Source organism: Peromyscus maniculatus, chromosome X, assembly GCF_049852395.1.
Source record: "Peromyscus maniculatus bairdii isolate BWxNUB_F1_BW_parent chromosome X, HU_Pman_BW_mat_3.1, whole genome shotgun sequence".
NCBI classification, from domain to species: domain Eukaryota; kingdom Metazoa; phylum Chordata; class Mammalia; order Rodentia; family Cricetidae; genus Peromyscus; species Peromyscus maniculatus.
In genome coordinates this window covers 55,259,098-55,279,336 of record NC_134875.1, presented here as the reverse complement: position 1 = coordinate 55,279,336, position 20,239 = coordinate 55,259,098, and the positions used below count along the sequence as shown (strand labels likewise).

The 20,239-nt window shown below is 41.9% G+C and overlaps 1 long non-coding RNA gene and 2 other non-coding genes across 12 annotated transcripts in view; all 3 read right to left on the bottom strand.

Annotated features, from left to right (window-relative positions):
• Positions 1-20,239, bottom strand: part of LOC121826045 (uncharacterized) — a 49,691-nt gene that overhangs the window by 24,987 nt on the left and 4,465 nt on the right. For all 10 annotated transcript variants that reach the window (XR_013048306.1, XR_013048307.1, XR_013048312.1 and 7 more), the window contains exons 5-8: positions 13,517-13,675; positions 8,918-9,004; positions 1,717-1,869; positions 1,171-1,314 (exon numbers count right to left, since the gene is read on the bottom strand). This is a non-coding gene — a long non-coding RNA (uncharacterized LOC121826045). The remainder of the gene's footprint in view (positions 1-1,170; positions 1,315-1,716; positions 1,870-8,917; positions 9,005-13,516; positions 13,676-20,239) is intronic.
• Positions 13,156-13,227, bottom strand: Trnaa-ggc (transfer RNA alanine (anticodon GGC)). The gene has a single exon. It is a non-coding gene; the product is annotated as a tRNA-Ala (tRNA).
• Positions 13,717-13,788, bottom strand: Trnaa-cgc (transfer RNA alanine (anticodon CGC)). The gene has a single exon. It is a non-coding gene; the product is annotated as a tRNA-Ala (tRNA).

Here is a 20,239-nt window from a genome sequence, read left to right as displayed (position 1 = left end):
CAGCAAGGCAATAAAACACATGTTAGATGGGAAGAAACTCTCTCTGGGGAAGAGAGAGTGGCTAGGTGGTAAGATAAGGTAGTTGTGGCTCTTTGCTAGTTCTCTGATCTCTTTGGCTATTACCTCTGTATTTGGCTCTGTGATTCTTATTTAATAAGACTGTTTAGAAATTCTTCTACACAGCTGGCCTGGACAATGGCTCCAGCACACCCCTGCACAGAACATCACACTGAAGAGGCACAATAGTCTCAAGTCTCTCTCCTGGAGACACATTCCTATAAATCCCGAAGCGGGGGTGAACCTACTGGGGTCTGGGATCCCTGAATCTGCCTCTCCACTCTAAGGAAGATTCCAGTGCTCACCTCCAGGAATCCATAAGCTCAGCTCAGTCCAAAACTAGGAATGCTCATTTTCCAGGACATCACCAGGGTCGCCATTGAAAACAGTCATCATAATGAACCCAGGTTTCTATGACGACAGCATAGCTCCTCCTGTTCAGTAACTGGGAATGGTTCTTCCCAGCCCTCCCTTCTTTTCTATCAAAGCAAGAACTCTTCACCCTTGTTATCACCCGAGAAAGCATACCCATTAGAGAAACTGCCACCAGCAGGAAAGCAGAGCTTTGCTCTTTTGTTCTGTAAACCAAGTATATCCCTTGAAGCGTGACCATATTCTACTCAACTGAGTATGGTGGTCTCTATGAAAATGTCCTCACATTGTTGTCATGGTGAGTAATTAGAAATTTCATCTAATAATTAGCTATGCATATATAACCTCATGGAGGAAGATAAAGTCTGGGACAACTTTACAGAGACATGCTGCAAAAGAAAACCTGGAACCTCGCACATATAAATCATGGACTCTACTGCCAAGCTACATCCCCATATTCTCAACTTTGTTGATGAAAGCACTTATGAATGAGAGAGAATGATCAGCATTCATATTGACTGCAAGATACTGTGTCAGGTTATTTCAGCCTATTTTATGGCTTCCAGTTTAGGATTTTGATAAGATTTTTACGACATTTGAAGAATGAGAAAACAACCTATTTTCAATAAAACAAAACAATAACACCCACTAGAGAAACTCCCACTAGCAAGAAAGCTGAATTTGCTTTTTTTGCCCCGTGAACAAAACATAACCCTGCAGGCAAAACCATGTTCTACTCACCAGATTGTGGTGGTCTCCATGGAAAAGTAGTCACAGTCTGAGATGAACATTGATGTCTTGGTGACAGATGAATAATTTCATCCAATAATTAGCTATGATCTCCTAAAAAATTTTAAAGTCTGTGATACCTTGTGCAGAAACATCCTGAAAAGGAAAACCTTGAAAGTTAAAAGTTCATGGAAATACCGAGAATTGAACCTGGGACCTCATACACGCCAAATATGTGCTCTACCACTGAGCTACATCCCCATGTTGTCAACCCCCTGACCAAAGCCTATATGAATGCAGAGAGACTGATCCGGCATTCCTATTGACTGCAAGGTACTGAGTCAAGACTTTTGAGTATATTTGATGGCTTCCAGTTCAGGGTTTTCATAAGATTTTTAGGACATATAAAGAATGAGAAAACAATCCATTTTCAATTAAAAAAAACCCAAAACAATAGTACCTATTAGTGAAACTGCTACCAGCAAGAAAGCTGAGTTTGCTTTTTTTTTTTTTTGTGAACAAAACATATCCCTGTAGGCATGACCTTGTTCTACTCACTGGACTATGGCGGTCTCCATGGAAAAGTAGTCACAGTCAGAAATGAACATTGATGCCATGGTGAGAGATGAGCTGTTTCATCCAATAATTAGCTATGCATATATTATCTCCTCACCAAAATTTAAAGTCTGGGATACTTTGTTCAGAAACATCCTGAAAAGGAATACAGGAAAGTTAAAAGCCCTTGGAGAAGCTGAGAATCAATCCCAGGACCTCATATATGCTAACTATGTGCTCTACTGCTGAGCTACATCCCCATACACTAAACTGTGTTGATCAAGGCATATATGAATGCAGAGAGACTGAGCCAGGATTCATAGAGACTGCAAGTGTTGGAATTATGTACTTTGAGTATATTTTATGGCTTCCACCTTAGGGTTTTGATAGCATTTTCATGTCATTATTGGATGAGAAAATAATCTATTTCCAATCAAAGGAAAAAATAATAAACCACTTTATGCTATTTAAAACAAGGCAAGGTAACAATAAATAATACCTTGAATAATACTTATTTAGTGCCAAAAATTTTAATTCAACTTTATGTTGTAATATTAGTTCAACTGGAGACTATCATGTGGAATTAATAATTATGACTTGCTGGCTAGCAATATGCTAGGATATCTGAGAGCATGGGTAGTTTTCTGAAACCTTCCTTATCATACCTCCATTTTCTTTTAAAACATGCCTTAGCTATCATGGCTTAAAAAGTTTTTTGTTTTTTTTCTAATTTTGGACATGCTGGTCATCTTGTTTCATAACTTTCCCATACACTATTTATCACTTAATTTATTTCAATAACTAAATTTGCAGGGATTGTTTCTTCATAAAACCCTAATGTACTGTTACTTTCTGTATGTTTTTGTATCTCACTATATGAGCTGTAAGCTTCTGAAATAAGAGGTTTGTTACATTCTGTCCCCCCTTTCTCACATCATCTGGTGTATGTCTCAAGACACAAAATCATTAAATAAATATTTTATATATGTTCAAGTGACTGAAAATGTAACAAATATAACCAGAGAAGATGCCAGATTGTAGACGACCAAGTCTACAATTAAGGACATTGCTCAACCTCAATAATTATAGGAATACTACAAATACTGCCATCAAAATAAGACTTTACTATATATATAACTGCTAGATAAAGACAAGGAGTATTAGCAAACAAGTAAAGGTAGCAAAGAATGAGAGCAATGTAAATAAAATGAAGAAAAATCAAAAAAGAGAGGGAAGGAGGGAAGGAGGGAAAAGTCAGATGAGGGGCAGGGGAGAAACAAAAACATTTCACTGCTGATCGTGGTCTAGCTTTGGGGCATTGGTGGACAAGTACTGATCCTCAAGTGACCTGCTAGTAACAAAATGAGAGTCAGTATATCTCTGTGAACCATGATTCCTTTGTGTTATACTTCAGTCTGAGAGCCTTCCTTTCATGATTTTTATGCACAATGCGTTTTGTAATCCTCTCTCTTTCTTGATTCTTATAAGGATTGGGTATCTGGGTAACTGTAGCCTCTTAAATAGAATTGGGCAATGTTCCATCTTTTTCTACTTACTGGAATATTTTGAGGTGTATTGACACCAACTCTTTTTGAAAGTCTGCTATAATTCTGTTCGAAAACTGTCTTGCCCTGTGTTGTGGAATATTACTTAAAGATGTGCTACACTTGTCTATGCTGTGGAACATTTGTTTAATGATAAATAGATAAGTTGCACTCTTTTAGGTTGTATTTGTTTAACTCCATGAAGCTCTGTTACTGTGCCTGTTTAAAGCACCTGATTGGTCTACTGTAGAGCTGAAGGGCCAATAGTTATGCAGGAGAGATAATAGGCTGGACAGCCAGGCAGAGAGACTAAATAGAAGAGAGCAGAATCAGGGTAGCCAGGGGAGAGAAAAGGAGAAGGAGAGGAGGATGCCAGGGGCCAGCCACTCAGCCACACAGCCACATAGAAAAAGAAAGAAACTAAAGACATACAGAAATAGAGAAGAGTAAAATCCCAGAGGAAAAAGGGAAATGGGGCAATTTCAAATTAAAAAGCTGGCTAGAATAAGCCAAGCTAAGGCAGGGCATTTATAAGTAATAAGTCTATATGAGATTATTAAGGAGGCAGGTGGAGAGACCCCAAATAATAAATAGTAAAATAACCAACTACAGACCTCAGCTTTTTAGTTGGCAGACTTTTAGTGACTCCTTCTATTTCTCTAGTGATTATAGGTCTATTTGTATTGTTTATAAGATTTTGATTTAACTTTAGTATAGAAAGTTCATAACAAATGAGAGCTTCCTGAGCTCTCCACCAGTTTGAGGACACCATTGGAGAACCAACATTGCAGAGAAAAGAGCCACTATTCAACCCGGTGTGTGAGTTTGAAGGAGACTGGCCCTGATGGACATGTCAGTTAGAATACTTGGTCTCCAGGTGGTGCTACTGTTTAGGAAGGATGAAGAAGTCTGGACATTTGGGGGAAGTGTGTCCCTGAGCATGGGTGTTGAGGTATGAAAAGACTTGTGCCAATCGCAAGTTCTCTTTCCCTTCTGTTTGTAGGTCAGGATGTGAATTGCTCTCAGTTGTATCTATGACATGGCTCTACCCAGACATCAGGGGCTGGGACCCTCGGGTGTGTAAGTTCAATTCAACACTTTCTATAATGTGCTTTGTCTGTGGTGTTTTATATCACGGCAGTATAAGAGAACTAAGACACCCTGTCCTTTCTGCCAGAGACATGGTGCTGGCCACATATGGGCGATTTGTCCACTAATAATCTCTAGGCTTAAGCCACTCCTCCTTGTTCAGGAACACCCTGACCAGAGGAAGAAACTGCCAGATGCAAGAGACCAGCCTGCCAAACCTTCACTTGAGTGAGATTAGAAAGGCCCAGCTTCACAGAGCCGGTGCGCCAGTTTCAAATACTGCTAATGCATTATCAAAATCAGGGTTGTTTTGAAATCACTGTTGGTGATCTTTGAGTTCTGATGTAAAAACACTTGCTAATGTTTCTTTCCTATGAGCAATGATGATGAAGCATGTACTAACTTCACTGGCAGCTGTGGACTCCTCTTGCTGCCCTGGCTACCTTGGGCAAGAGGACTGTAAGTCCAACAGCCAGGCAGACTTCTCAAGTCTTCAGCAGATGTCTTGAACCCTCCACAGATACCCCGAGAAAACTGTCCTAAGACCACAATTGATTTGTGCTAGTCCTAGGATATGGCTCTAGCCTGTCTTTGTGAAACTGTTTGCACTAGATTTAGTGTTATCACAAGCCTCAGGGAAACTTAGAAGGGCATGGAATAATTTCCAATAAGCCTGAGGGGAGCCCTTTTTATGATGGCCTTGGAAAGGTACTGCAGTGTCTGGTGCTAAGACACAAGGCTTTGATTGGTTTAAAAGCAAAGCCTCAGTGATTGTGAGAGGCAAAACTGCACTGGGACAAAACACAAACCAGAGTGATGGTGATTGATGCTAAAATGCAAGGCTGTGATTGTTTCTTCCAGATGGTTGTAGTTGGTCCCAATTACAATCAGGTTGCTGAGGATTGCCTGAAAGATGCTCTCCTGTGCTGTGTGACCTTGTGGTGTAGCATTAGACACAAAAACAGGCCTCTCTTGCTTTGTCCTCCCTTACCTATGTTCAGTACCATAGCTGATTGGATGGAGTTAGCACCAGCAGAACCAAGTGTAGTGGGTCCCACTTGTAATATCAGCTATCAGCGAGGGCAGCAGCAGGGTCATGTTCCCATGATCACCTGGGCTGTGAAGACTGTGTCTCAGGTAAGGAGCATGAGACAGAGGTGAGGGGGAGGGACAGAGAGACAGGGACAGGGAGACATAGAGGACAGGGCAATGGCATTGACAGTGGGGATGTCAGGCCAAGTAGAAGAAGAGACAGGGCAACTAGCTGTCAGCTGAACAAGTAACAGCTGAAAAACCTCAAGGGGCCAGGAAAGAAAGAAGTGCTGGGGAAGTAGAAAGAGGTCAAGAGAGCTAGCAGGGTTGACACTGAAGAAGGAGAAGGACTGACAGGAAAGAGCAAATGAAAGTCCTGGCTGTGGAGGGTTCCAGAAGCCTATCTACATTTCAGTTTGTATTAAGGGTTAAGGAGCACTGAGTCCCGCACCTACAGAAGAGCTCTGTCAGTGGCTACTGTTAAGGATTGAGGAGCCCTGGGACTTGGACTGCCCTGAAGCTGTGGTGCAAGTTGGAGCCAGGAGCTCCAATCTGCACCCTGTGGGGCCACAAGATCTGTAAGACTGGCAGGGCTGAGGGGCCCTGTTTCTATACCAGCCCGCATATGGTCATGACTGGCAGTTGTCAAGTTCAGTGGGGAAGAAATTCTGACAAATCCAGGACTTGAAGATCTCCCCATCTAGCCACTTTGATTTCTATGTGGGTGAATCAAATGATATCCAGCCAGCCTATCGGCAGCTCTGCAACTGTTTGAAACAAATCTCCATAGATCGGGAAAATCGACCATGGCAAAATCAGTGTGCAAACTGAACACAAAAAAACAGAGGATTTCCTTACATGTGATATAAGCTTAAGTATTGAATGGTTTACAACTGTGCTGGGTTTTTTTTTTTGTTTGTTTGTTTTTTTGTTTTTTTGAGACAGGGTTTCTCTGTGTAGCTTTGCGCCTTTCCTGGAACTCACTTGGTAGCCCAGGCTGGCCTCGAACTCACAGAGATCGGCCTGCCTCTGCCTTCCGAGTGCTGGGATTAAAGGCGTGGGCTACCACCGCCCAGCTACAACTGTGTTCTTTACAGTGTATGGTGCCCTGGCGAAAAGAGTGCTAAGGTGTGTTCTTTTGTGGAAATATAAACTAGAGCACTAAGCACACCCCATGTTAATAAAGAGACTTAAGAACTAAGAAGAGATTATCAACCCGTGACTGATGTCACACTAACTACCCAGACTTCCCTAACTTTTCCAAGTCAGTCCATTATGCATTTTTTAAAATAATCAAGTGTTGTTATACTATGAGGAGAAAAAAACCTAAACAAGCAAATAGTCCATCTCATCCTTATTATATATTTTAAGACATATTGAAGCCTGGCATTAATTATGTTTAATCAGTTTAATGCCAGCACTTGTGAGGCAGAGGTCGGTATCTCTGTGAGTTCAAGCCTTGCATGGACTACAGAGTAGTTTCTAGGATAGCCAAGGCTATACCTCAGAAAACCACTATCTATAGAAACAAAAACAATTATAAAAAAACATATTAGTAGTGGGTATCTGTTCTACCCAGGGACGACCTCAGGCAGGCTTAGGACCTGAGGGGCATGAATGCCTTGCTCTCCCCCTCTCTCTGGCCTTGGATGGTGTGGACTGACTTAGGTAGCAGGAGCAGCATGGGACAAGACATCAGCCTTCTAGGACTCTGAAATGATTTTGCCTTTTTTCTGTGTACTGAGTTATTTCTCCAATTTATATCCTAATACATTCCCTGTACCCCTTAAGCAGACTACCTTGGATTTCTGGCTGTATCTGGTGCTCCCTACGTGTGGGTGGTTCATCATTACAGCCCTAGTGGCTCTTTAAGAGCTCACCTGTCCATGTGAGCTTGGGAGAATAGTGACGGGCTTAAAGACACAGGCACAGGGGGACAGGGGCCACAGTGTATGTCTGGGGGTGCAGGAAATTATGGCCTCTGCAATTAGCCAGCCAGGGATATTACACCAGGGTGCCAATTGTAGCCACAAGTTTTCCTGTATCCTGCCCGGTCCTGCAGACTCTCAGTCCCAAGTAAACACACAGAGGCTTATATTAATTACAAACTGTATGGCGTATGGCTCAGGCTTCTTGCCAGCTAGTTCTTAGAACTTAACTCAACCCATTCCTATTAATCTGTGTTTGGCCACTAGGCTTCATGGCATTATCTGTTCTCTCATATCTTGCTTCTCCTGGAGGCAGCTCCCAGCATTTGCTGCAACTACACCCTTCTTCATTTCCATGTTCAGTTTGAATGTACTACCTAAACTTATTCTGCCTCACCATTGGCCAAACAGCTTTATTTATCAATCATGAGACCAACATATAATCACAGCATACAGAACCATATCCCACAGCACATATTGATTCCAGAAATAACAGCGAATACTTTTGGGTTTCTTGGGCTTATTAATAACATAATTTTTAAAAAGAGTCAATGTATTTTTGATGACAATAGAAAGTTAAGATGTGTTTATGATTTTTTTTTTTTTTTTTTTTTTTTGGTTTTTCGAGACAGGGTTTCTCTGTGTAGCTTTGCGCCTTTCCTGGAGCTCACTTGGTAGCCCAGGCTGGCCTCGAACTCACAGAGATCCGCCTGCCTCGTGTTTATGATTTTTATGTGTGTGGGTATTTTGCCCGTGTGCATATATGTACAGGTCTTGTATTGCTGTGCTGGAAGAGGTCAGTAGAGGATGTCAGATCCCCAGGAACTGAAGTTACAGATGGTTATGACTGTCCATATGGGTTCTGAGAACTGACCAAGGGTCTTCAACAAGAACAAGGGCTCTTAACTGCAGAGATATCTCTCTAACTTCTGGAGAATAATGGCATTAGAATTTAAAAGAGAAACCCTAATGTCTTTAGAGCACTTGTTCTTGCAAAAGACCCAGGTTTGGTTCCCATCATCCACCAGGAGCATCATAACCATGCACAATTCCAATTCTAGGGGATCTGATGCCATTGATGACCTCTTTGCATACCAGGCACCCAAGTGGTACATAGACATTTATGCAGGCAAAATACTCACACAGAGAGAATGAAATAAATAAACCTAAGGAGGAAAAGAGAGAAAGAAAAAACTGAAAAGCTCCAGGGCAGGTAATTGCAAATCTATGCTGCACCAAGGAAAGAAATGAGCAGGAAAAAAGAGGAAAGCTGTCCCATCTGAATTAAGCCTGCATGGCTGATACACAGGGTTCATATGCAGCCACATGGTGGGGAGGGAACTTGAGAGCAAGGTCACAGTGTCAGGGAAGAAGAGAGAGTCAGTGAAAGCACACCTAGAATAGAGAGGAAAGTGGGCAGATCCTAGAGGCTGCAAGACTGCAGCTATGATTGCACTTGCTACAAGAGTGGGCTTATGGGATGGGAAAGCACAGAGAATAAACCCTTCCCTGTAGATTACTAGGTAGCATAGGGGGAAAGAAATACATGAAATTGAGGAATCCAGAACGAGAAAGCAATAAAACCCAGGGGATGGAATGGCAGTGCCTTACCTGTGCAGACTCCATCAGTGGAAGGTATACAATGACGCTTTTCCTCTTTCCAGCTCATCACATCACCATGGACACACACAGTGATACCTGGGAATGCATACACATGGTGGAAATGAGAGCTTGTTCATTTGCCATACCTTGCCAAGTGCTCTCCCTTGTGTGTACTCATGAACTACTTTCAAGCCAGAGTCATCACACTGACAGCGTGAAAGAGACACGGGAAATTTGCCTTACTAGACACACACAACACAAGTGTCTGCTTTCTGTCTCTTCAGGCCTCAAAATGATTCTTTGAGGTGGGCACCATTAATTCCTTTCTATACAAGGCCTCAGACAGTGCAATGTTTAGACTCAGGAAATGCTCCAGAGGCATCTTTAATGGACTCCTCTGGCCAATACTGGAACAAATTGAACATCAAAACACAGAATGCCAATATGAGAGAGTAATCATAATAGGTATTCTGAGACATACTGAGATAAATCCATGAACAAATAACTATGGAGAATAAGTAAGCAATATATTAAACATCAGATCATCATGAAGAGGCAGTAGTAGAATTATAACACATAAAACCTATCACAGTAATAATAGATTTAACTAACTTTAACGAATATATTATTAGTCTTTGCTATATCCCACAGGAATCATTAAGGCACCGGGGTAATGATATTGGCTAAGCAATAACAGGGAGAAAAATATACACCACACTTGATCCTAATATGCTCTTAATGTATGAATGACATGAGCACATTATTTAACATTCAGTGATAACTATGCCTGGCAACTTCAGAGACATATCCACAAATGTATAACAATACACACTGAGGGAGCCCGTTTTCAGGTTCCTCGTCGCTTTACCCAGCAGGTCTGCATAGAGAGGAAGATTGGACCACAGGCCTGAGTGCAGGTGTCTGAGATGGTCTGCACTTGGCTGTGCTGCGGGGAGGTCGTTTGCTCCACCCCTTGTCATTTCTATAAATATCCTAGGGAAGAGACAGCCGGGGCCCATTGAAATAGGTTCCAGGTCCTCTCAAGGATATCCTTTATTTTCTGTTTACCTCCACAATGGAAATCCTTCTATCTAACATTTCCTGCTACTCTCAGTCAAGAAAATTCTTGTGGTGTTGGTGGGTAGCTGTCCCCCAATACACAAATTCACACTGACAAATGTCAACGCAAAAACACAGCTCTCACCTCAAAGGAAGAAGAGAGAGTTTATTCTGGAATCAAATATGAGTGAGAAAATATGAGTGGCACAGATTGAGGTTAGAACATTTCATGTCACAATGCAGAAATAGTTGCATGCAGTTTGTCTAGTAACAGAATGAAGACAACTATGAATCAAGGCACTCCTTGAGTGCTTTGGTAGAAATATTAAGTGGGCTATTATGGTAAAGCAGAGAAACTTCAGCTACAGGCATTAGCTACCATGTGATGACACTCAGTCCTTTGACTGGCAGAAAATTAAGGCTTTGTAAAAGGGATATTTTCTGATATTTTTAAATGTCGGGTCCAACTTCTTCTGTTAGTGACAAGATGCTAGGTCAGTCCAACACAGAGGGGCCAAGTTAGAGACCAGCATTGCCTAATAGGAATACTCCATTTGAACCGACAGTAATTGGACCAGCATGCTATTGGAATCAACATTGGCAAGTAAAAGTCCAAAATCTACAGTCTCTGCTTATACCCACACATTTACAGACCATTGCCTACTGTGCACCAACATTTTCCTATGTATCCCATGCTGACATCAAGCCTGTGCAGAGTCTGGGCTGAAAAGAACTAACAATATTGCTGCTGCGGCCTCTCAGGCACTGGGAATATTGGAATATGTACCATGCCTGGAATGTTGGAGAACTGATGTTTCACAAATATGCAGAAAGGATGGTCTTTCAGCAAACAATGCAGAGGCAAGTGTATATCCATATCCACAAATATAAATATAAATCATATCATGTGCAAACACCACTCAAAATAGATTGGAGATATGAAAATATAAAAATAAAAATATAAAAATAAACCTATAAATATAAAATATAAAATAATAATAAACCTATAAATAGTGAACAGAACACAGAAGAAAATCCTTGTCTCTGGGACTGAGTGAAAATTTCACAGACAAGACACCAAATAAAAAACATAATTGAAGAACTGGAGAAGGTGGAATCCTTACAATTTAAAATCTAGCACTCTTCCAGAGGATGGATGAGAATGGAGAAGATAACTCTATGGCTAGGAGAAAAGTTAGAAAAACATATATTCAATAAAGAATTTCTATGAATCATACAGAAAAGCTCACAAAATCAGGCAGAAAATAGAAATTGAGAAATGGGAAAGCTTTCAGGTGTGTTGTTCAAGGGGACATTGATAGGACTGTCCTTTTCATAAGTGATTCATTAGAAATATTAATGCCATGTGCAGAGAGCATCATGGCAGGGATTCTGAGGAGACATCAGGGCCACCTGGAGGGTGGGTATCACAAAAATGGAAATTAAAATCCCAAACTGGTGCCAAGCACAGTGTGTTCCACACCTGGAGACCCTTCACGAGGCAGCTGAGGCAGGAGAATGACTGAGAGTTCTCAGCCAGGGTAGGACACAGTGAACTGCTGTCTCAAAAGCAAATAAAACCTCAAAGTATTAAAAACGAAAAAGAAAATCCTCTAACCAACTGCATATTGAAATAATCATCTGAGATATGCAGGGTAATCATTGACTTCCCTTTAGGCTTTACCACTTACTGTCCCACCGATCCCGAGTGAGCAATCTCATTCCCTTCTCACAGAGCAGGAAACTGGGATCAGAGGGTGCTCACATTGTCTTATGTCCCTCCTGCTTCCTCCCTCAGAACACCTAGCCTGGACAATGGCTCCAGCACACCCCTGCACAGAACAGCACACTGAAGAGGCACAATAGTCTCAAGTCTCTCTCCTTCTGGAGACACACTCCTACAAATCCCGAAGCGGGGGTGAACCTACTGGGGTCTGGGATCCCTGAATCTGCCTCTCCACTCTAAGGAAGATTCCAGTGCTCACCTCCAGGAATCCATAAGCTCAGCTCAGTCCAAAACTAGGAATGCTCATTTTCCAGGACATCACCAGGGTCGCCATTGAAAACAGTCATCATAATGAACCCAGGTTTCTATGACGACAGCATAGCTTCCCCTGTTCAGTAACTGGGAATGGATCTTCCCAGCCCTCCCTTCTTTTCTATCAAAGCAAGAACTCTTCACCCTTGTTATCACCAGAGAAAGCACACCCATTAGAGAAACTGCCACCAGCAGGAAAGCAGAGCTTTGCTTTTTTGTTCTGTAAACCAAATATAGCCCTCGAAGCGTGACCATATTCTACTCACCAGAATATGGTGGTCTCCATGGAAATGTCATCACATTGTTGTCACTGTGAGAGATGAGCATTTCATCCAATAAATAGCTATGCATATATAACCTCATAGAGGAAGATAAAGTCTGGGACACCATGTGCAGAGATATGCCGCAAAACAAAACCTTGAACCTGGAACCTCGCATATACAAAGCATGCAAAGCATGCACTCTACTGCTGAGCTACAGCCCAATGTTCTCAACCTCGTTGATGAAAGCACTTATGAGAGTAGATGATCAGCATTCATATTGGCTACAAGGTACTGTTTCAGGTCTTTTCAGGCTATTTTATGGCTTCCAGTTTAGGGTTTTGATAAGATTTTTAGGACATATAAAGAATGAGAAAACAATCTATTTTCAATAAAAAGTAATAATAACAATAATAGTACCCATTAGTGAAACTGCCATCAGAAAGAAAGCTGAGCTTGCTATTTTTTTCTTTTCTTTTCTTTTCTTTTTTTGGTTTTTTTTTTTTTTTTTTTTTTGGTTTTTTGAGACAGGGTTTCTCTGTGTAGCTTTGTGCCTTTCCTGGGACTCACTTCGTAACCCAGGCTGGCCTCGAACTCACAGAGATCCGCCTGGCTCTGCCTTCCGAGTGCTGGGATTAAAGGCGTGCGCCACCACCGCCCGGCTTTGAGCTTGCTATTTTTTTCTGTGAGCAAAACATATCCCTGCAGGCACAACCATGTTCTATTCACCAGACTATGGTGGTCACCATTGAAAAGTAGTCTCAGTCATAGATGAACATTGATGTCATTGTGACAGATGGACATTCATCCAATAATTAGCTAAAATTTAAAGTCTCTGATATCTCATGCAGAATCATCCTGAAAAGCAAAATACGAAAGTTAAAAGTACTAGGAGATGCCGAGGATCGAACCCGGGACCTCATACACGCCAAGTATGCGCTCTACCACTGAGCTACATCTCCGCGTTGTAAGCCTCCTTGACCAAAGCCTATATGAATGCTGAAAGACTGATCCAGCATGCATATTGCCCGCAAATTTCTGCATCAGGACATTTGACTATATTTTATTGCTTCCAGTTTAGGGTTTTGATAAGATTGTTAGGAATAAAGAATGAGAAAACAATCTATTTTCAATAAAAATAATTATAATAACAGTAATAGTACGCATTAGAGACACTGCTACCAGCAACAAAGCTGAGTTTTTTTTTTTTCTTTAAACAAAACATCAGAGGCATGACCTCATTGTACTCACTAGTCTATGGTGGTCTCCATGGAAAAATATTCACAGTCATAGATGAACACTGTTATCATGGTGACAGATTTCATACAATAATTTCATCCAATAATTAGCTATGCACATATGATCCCCTAACAAAAAGTTGAAGTCTAGTACACCTTGTGCAGAAACATCCTGAAAAAGAAAATTCAAGTGTTAAAAAGAAAAAAAACCGTTGGAGATGCCGGGATTCGAACCCGGGACCACATAAATGCGAAATATGCGCTCTACCGCTGAGCTACATCCCCTTGGTCTTAAGATAGTTGATTAAAGCCTATATGAATGCAGAGAGACTGATCTCCCATTCATAGAGACCTGAAGGGTCTCCTTCATGTAATTTGAATATAATTTACGGCTTCCACTTTAGGGTTTTGATAGGATTTTTAATCACATTTATTGGATGAGAAAATAATCTATTTTCAATCAAAATAGAAAATAATAATAAACCACCTTATGCTATTTAAAACAAGGCAGGATGACAATAAATACTACTTTAAATTATTCAGGCCCATCAATTTAATTCAACTTTATGTTGTAGTATTAGTTCAACTTGACACTATTATGTGGAATAAATAACTTTGTCTTGCTGACTAGCAATATGCTAGGATATATGAGAGTATGTGAAGTTTCCTGAAACCTTTCTTCTCATACCTCTGTTCTCTTTTAAAATATGCCTTAGCTTGCATGGCTTAAACCCTGGCGGTGGTGGCGCACGCCTTTAATCCCAGAACCGGGGAGGCAGAGCCAGGCGGATCTCTGTGAGTTCCAGGCCAGCCTGGGCTACCAAGTGAGTTCCAAGAAAGGCACAAAGCTACATAGAGAAACCCTGTCTCAAAAAAAAAAGTTTTTTTTTTCTTTCTAATTTTGGACAGGCTGGTCATGTGGTCTTTTTCTTTCACGTAATTTATATATTGGATTACATTAGCTGTTTTCTGTATGTTGAACTATGCCTACAATGCTCTGATGAAGCCTATTTAATTATGGTTGCTGAACTGTTTGATATGTTATTGGATTTTGTTTGTGAGTATTTGAGTGAGTACTTTAACATCTTTGGTCTGAGGTAAATTGATCTGTAATTCTTTCTTGATTCTTATGCAGTTTAGGTATATGGGAACTGCAGTCTCTTCAATAGAATTGGGCAATGTTCCATCTTTTTCTACTTACTGGAATATTTTGAGGGGTATTGACATGAACTCTTTTTGAAAGTCTGCTATAAGTCTGTTCTAAAATTGTCTTGCCCTGTGTTGTGGAATATTACTTAAAGATGTGATACACTTGTCTATGCTGTGGAACATTTGTTTAATGATGTATAGATGTGTTGTACTCTTTTAGGTTGTATTTGTTTAACTCCATGAAGCTCTGTTACTGTGCCTATCTAAAGCACCTGATTGGTCTACTGTAGAGCTGAAGGGCCAATAGCAAGGCAGGAGAAATAATAGGCTGGACAGCCAGGCAGAGAGACTAAATAGAAGAGAGCAGAATCAGGGTAGCCAGGGGAGAGAAAAGGAGAAGGAGAGGAGGAATCCAGGGGCCAGCCATCCTGCCACACAGCCAGACACAGAATAAGAAAGAAACAAAAGACATACAGAAATAGAGAAGAGTAAAATCCCAGAGGAAAAAGGGAAATGGGGCAATTTCAAATTAAAAAGCTGGCTAGAATAAGCCAAGCTAAGGCAGGGCATTTATAAGTAATAATAAGTCTATATGAGATTATTTAGGAGGCAGGTGGAGAGACCCCAAAGAGTAAATAGTAAAATACCAACTACAGACCTCAGCTTTTTAGTTGGCAGACTTTTAGTGACTCCTTCTATTTCTCTAGTGATTATAGGTCTATTTGTATTGTTTACATGATTTTGATTTAACTTTAGAAAGTTCATAACAAATGAGAGCTTCCTGAGCTCTCCACCAGTTTGAGGACACCATTGGAGAACCAACATTGCAGAGAAAAGAGCCACTATTCAACCACTATTCTCCTTCAAACACAATGTGTGAGTTTGAAGGAGACTGGCCCTGATGGACACGTCAGTTTGAATACTTGGTCTCCAGGTGGTGCTACTGTTTAGGAAGGATGAAGAGGTTTGGACATTTGGGGGAAGTGTGTCCCTGAGCATGGGTGTTGAGGTATGAAAAGACTTGTGCCAATTGCAAGTTCTCTTTCCCCTTCTGTTTGTAGGTCAGGATGTGAATTGCTCTCAGTTGGATCTATGACATGGCTCTACCCAGACATCAGGGGCTGGGACCCTCGGGTGTGTAAGTTCAATTCAACACTTTTTTATAATGTGCCTTGTCTATGGTGTTTTATCACTGCAGTATAAGAGAACTAAGACACCCAGTCCTTTCTGCCAGAGACATGGTGCAAGCCACATATGGGCGACTTGTCCACTAATAATCTCTAGGGTTAAGCCCTTCCTACTTCATCAAGAACACCCTGACCAGGGGAAGAAACTACTAGATGCAAGAGACCAGCCTGCCAAACCTTCACTTGAGTGAGATTAGAAAGGCCCAGCCTCACGGAGCCGGTGGCCAGTTCCAAATACTGCTAATGCATTATCAAAATCAGGGTTGTTTTTAAATTACTGTTGGTGATCTTTGAGTTCTGATGTAAAAACATTTGCTAATTTATCTTTCCTATGATCAATGATGATAAAGCATGTACTAACTTAATTGGCAGGTGTGGACTCCTCTTGCTGCCCTGGCTACCTTGGGCAAGAGGACTGTAAGTCCAACAGCCAGGCAGACTTCTCAAGTCTTCAGCAGATGTCTTGAACCCTCCACAGATACCCCGAGAAAACTGTCCTAAGACCACAATTGATTTGTGCTAGTCCTAGGATATGGCTCTAGCCTGTCTCTTGTGAAACTGTTTGCACTAGATTTAGTGTTATCACAAGCCTCAGGGAAACTTAGAAGGGCATGGAATAATTTCCAATAAGCCTGAGGGGAGCCCTTTTTATGATGGCCTTGGAAAGGTACTGCAGTGTCTGGTGCTAAGACACAAGGCTTTGATTGGTTTAAAAGCAAAGCCTCAGTGATTGTGAGAGGCAAAACTGCACTGGGACACAACACAAACCAGAGTGATGGTGATTGATGCTAAGAGGCAAGGCTGTGATTCTTTCTTCCAGATGATTGTAATTGCTACAAAATACAATCAGGTTGCTGAGGATTGCCTGAAAGATGCTCTCCTGGGCTGTGTGACCTGGTGTTGTAGCATTAGACACAAGAACAGGCCTCTCTTGCTTTGTCCTCCCTTACCTACGTTCAGTACCATAGCTGATGGAATGGAGTTAGCACCAGCAGAACCAAGTGTAGTGGGTCACACTTGTAATCTCAGCTATCAGCGAGGGCAGCAGCAGGGTCATGTTCCCATGATCACCTGGGCTGTGAAGACTGTGTCTCAGGTAAGGAGCATGAGACAGAGGTGAGGGGGAGGGACAGAGAGACAGGGACAGGGAAACATAGACAGAGGACTCCGGGAATGTAAAGCGAAGTAGGAGAAGAGACAGGGCAACCAGCTGTCAGCTGAACAAGTAACAGCTGAAAAACCTCAAGGGGCCAGGAAAGAAAGAAGTGCTGGGGAAGTAGAAAGAGGTCAAGAGAGCTAGCAGGGTTGACACTGAAGAAGGAGAAGGACTGACAGGAAAGAGCAAATGAAAGTCCTGGCTGTGGAGGGTTCCAGAAGCCTATCTACATTTCAGTTTGTACTAAGGGTTAAGGAGCACTGAGTCCCACACCTACAGAAGAGCTCTGTCAGTGGCTAAAGTTAAGGATTGAGGAGCCCTGGTACTTGGACTGCCCTGAAGCTGTGGTGCAAGTTGGAGCCAGGAGCTCCAATCTGCACCCTTTGGGGCCACAAGATCTGTAAGACTGGCAGGGCTGAGGGGCCCTGTTTCTATACCAGCCCACATATGGTCATGGATGGCAGTTGTCAAGTTCAGTGGGGAAGAAAATGTGACAAATCCAGGACTTGAAGAACTCCCCATCTACACACCTTGATTTTTGTGTGGGTGAATCAAATGACATCCAGCCAGCCTATTGGCAGCTCTGCCACTGTTTGGAAAAAACCTCCATAGATCGGGAAAATCGACCATGACAAAATCGGTGTGCAAACTCTGAACCCAATTACAGCAGAGGATTTCCTTACATGTGATATAAGCTTAAGTATTGAAAGGTTTACAACTGTGTTCTTTACAGTGTATGGTGCCCTGGCGAAAAGAGTGCTAAGGTGTGTTCTTTTGTGGAAATATAAACTAGAGCACTAAGCATACCCGATGTTAATAAAGAGACTTAAGAACTAAGAAGAGATTATCAACCCGTGACTGATGTCACACTAACTGCCCAGACTTCCCTAACTTTTCCAAGTCAGTCCATTTCGTATTTTTTAAAATAATCAAGTGTTGTTATACTATGAGGAGAAAAAAACCTAAACAAGCAAATAGTCCATCTCATCCTTATTATATATTTTAAGACATGTTGAAGCCTGGCGTTAAATATGGTGCATGAGATTAATCCCAGATTTTGTGAGGCAGAGGTGGGCATCTCTGTGAGTTCAAGAATTGCATGGACTACAAAATAATTTCCAGGATAGCTGAGGATATTCCTCATAAAATCACTGCCTATAGAAACAAAAGTAATTATTAATAAGACATATTTGTAGTGGGTACCTGTTCTACCTATGACCTTGAGGTACCAGCCCATTGTGCAAGGCCTCAGGCAGGTTGAGGACCTGAGGGGTATGAATGCCTTGCTCTCCTCCTCCCTCTGGGCTTTATGGTGTGGACTGACTTAGGCAGCAGGAGCAGCATGGGTCAGGATATCAACCTTTCAGGAATCTGAGATTATTTTGCCTTTTTCTGTGTACTGAGTTATTTCTCCAATTTATATCCTAATACATTCCCTGTACCCCTTAAGCAGACTACCTTGGATTTCTGGCTATATCTGGTGCTCCCTACGTGTGGGTGGTTCATCATTACAGCCCCAGTGGCTCTTGAAGAGCTCACCTGTCCATGTGGGCTTGGGAGAATAGTGACGGGCTTAAAGACACAGGCACAGGGGGACAGGGGCCACAGTGTATGTCTGGGGGTGCAGGAAATTATGGCCTCTGCAATTAGCCAGCCAGGGATATTACACCAGGGTGCCAATTGTAGCCACAAGTTTTCCTGTATCCTGCCCGGTCCTGCAGACTCTCAGTCCCAAGTAAACACACAGAGGCTTATATTAATTACAAACTGTATGGCGTATGGCTCAGGCTTCTTGCCAGCTAGTTCTTAGAACTTAACTCAACCCATTCCTATTAATCTGTGTTTGGCCACTTGGCTTCATGGCATTATCTGTTCTCTCACATCTTGCTTCTCCTGGAGGCAGCTCCCAGCATTTGCTGCAACTACACCCTTCTTCATCTCCATGTTCAGTTTGAATGTACTACCTAAACTTATTCTGCCTCACCATTGGCCAAACAGCTTTATTTATCAATCATGAGACCAATATATATGCACAGCATACAGAACCATATCCGACAGCACATATTGATTCCAGAAGTAACAGCAAATCCTTTTGGGTTTCTTGGGCTTATTAATAACATAATTTTTTAAAAAGAGTCAATGTATTTTTGATGACAATAAAAAGTTCAGATTTGTTTATAATTTTTATGTGTATGGGTATTTTGCCTGCATGCATACATGTACAGACATTGTGTTCTTGTGCTGGAAGAGGTCAGTAGAGCATGTGAGATCCCCAGGAAATAAAATTACACCTGGAATGGGTACTGAGATCTGACCAAGGGTCTTCAACAAGAACAAGGGCTCTTAACTACAGAGACATCTCTCTAACATCTGGATGACAATGGCATTAAAGTTTAAAAGAAAACCCCAAATGTCTTTAGAGCATTTGTTCCTGCAGAAGACCCAGGTTTGGTTCCCATCATCCACCAGGAGGCTCCCAACCATGCACAACTCCAATTCCAGGGGATGTGATGCCATTTCTGACCTCTTTGCATACCAGGCACCCAAGTGGTACACAGTCATTTATGCAGAGAAAACTCTCACTCACATAGAATAAAATAAATAAACCTAGGGAGGAAAATAGAGGAAGAAAAACCTGAAAAGCTCCAGGGCAGGTAATTGCAAATCTTGAGCAGAAAAAGAAGAAAGCTGTCCTATCTGAATTAAGTCTGCATTGCTGACACACAGGGTTCATAAGCAGTCACAGGGTAGGGAAGGAGCTTTAAAGAAAGCTCACAGTGTCAGGGAAGAAAAAGAGTTAGTGAAAGCACACTTAGAAAAGAGAGGAAAGTGGGCAAATCCTAGAGGCTGCAAGACTGCAGCTCTGTGGGAGCCTGCCAGAGGAGCAGACACCCCTTATGGAAGGGGAGGCACATTATCTCATGAAGGGATCAGTATGGCCCCTTTTGTGTTTTTGGAATGGCTTAGGGCAAACAATCTCATTTTTCAGAAGGGGTCCTTTGGCCTCCGGGTTGTCTGACCCCAGTGGATTAACACTTACCAGGGAGAGAGTGGCCTGTCTCCATTCAGAAGGCCATTTCTGTCTTTTGGAAGAGAGGCAACATAGTCTATTAATGAGGTTTCAAGACTACTGTAAAGGAACCTCCCCAAGGTAGGTGAAGGGAGAGAGAGAGGCATCCCACATAACAACAAGGACTATTTGTTTACAACTTGTTAAAGCAATGGAGTCACACAACATCATTTG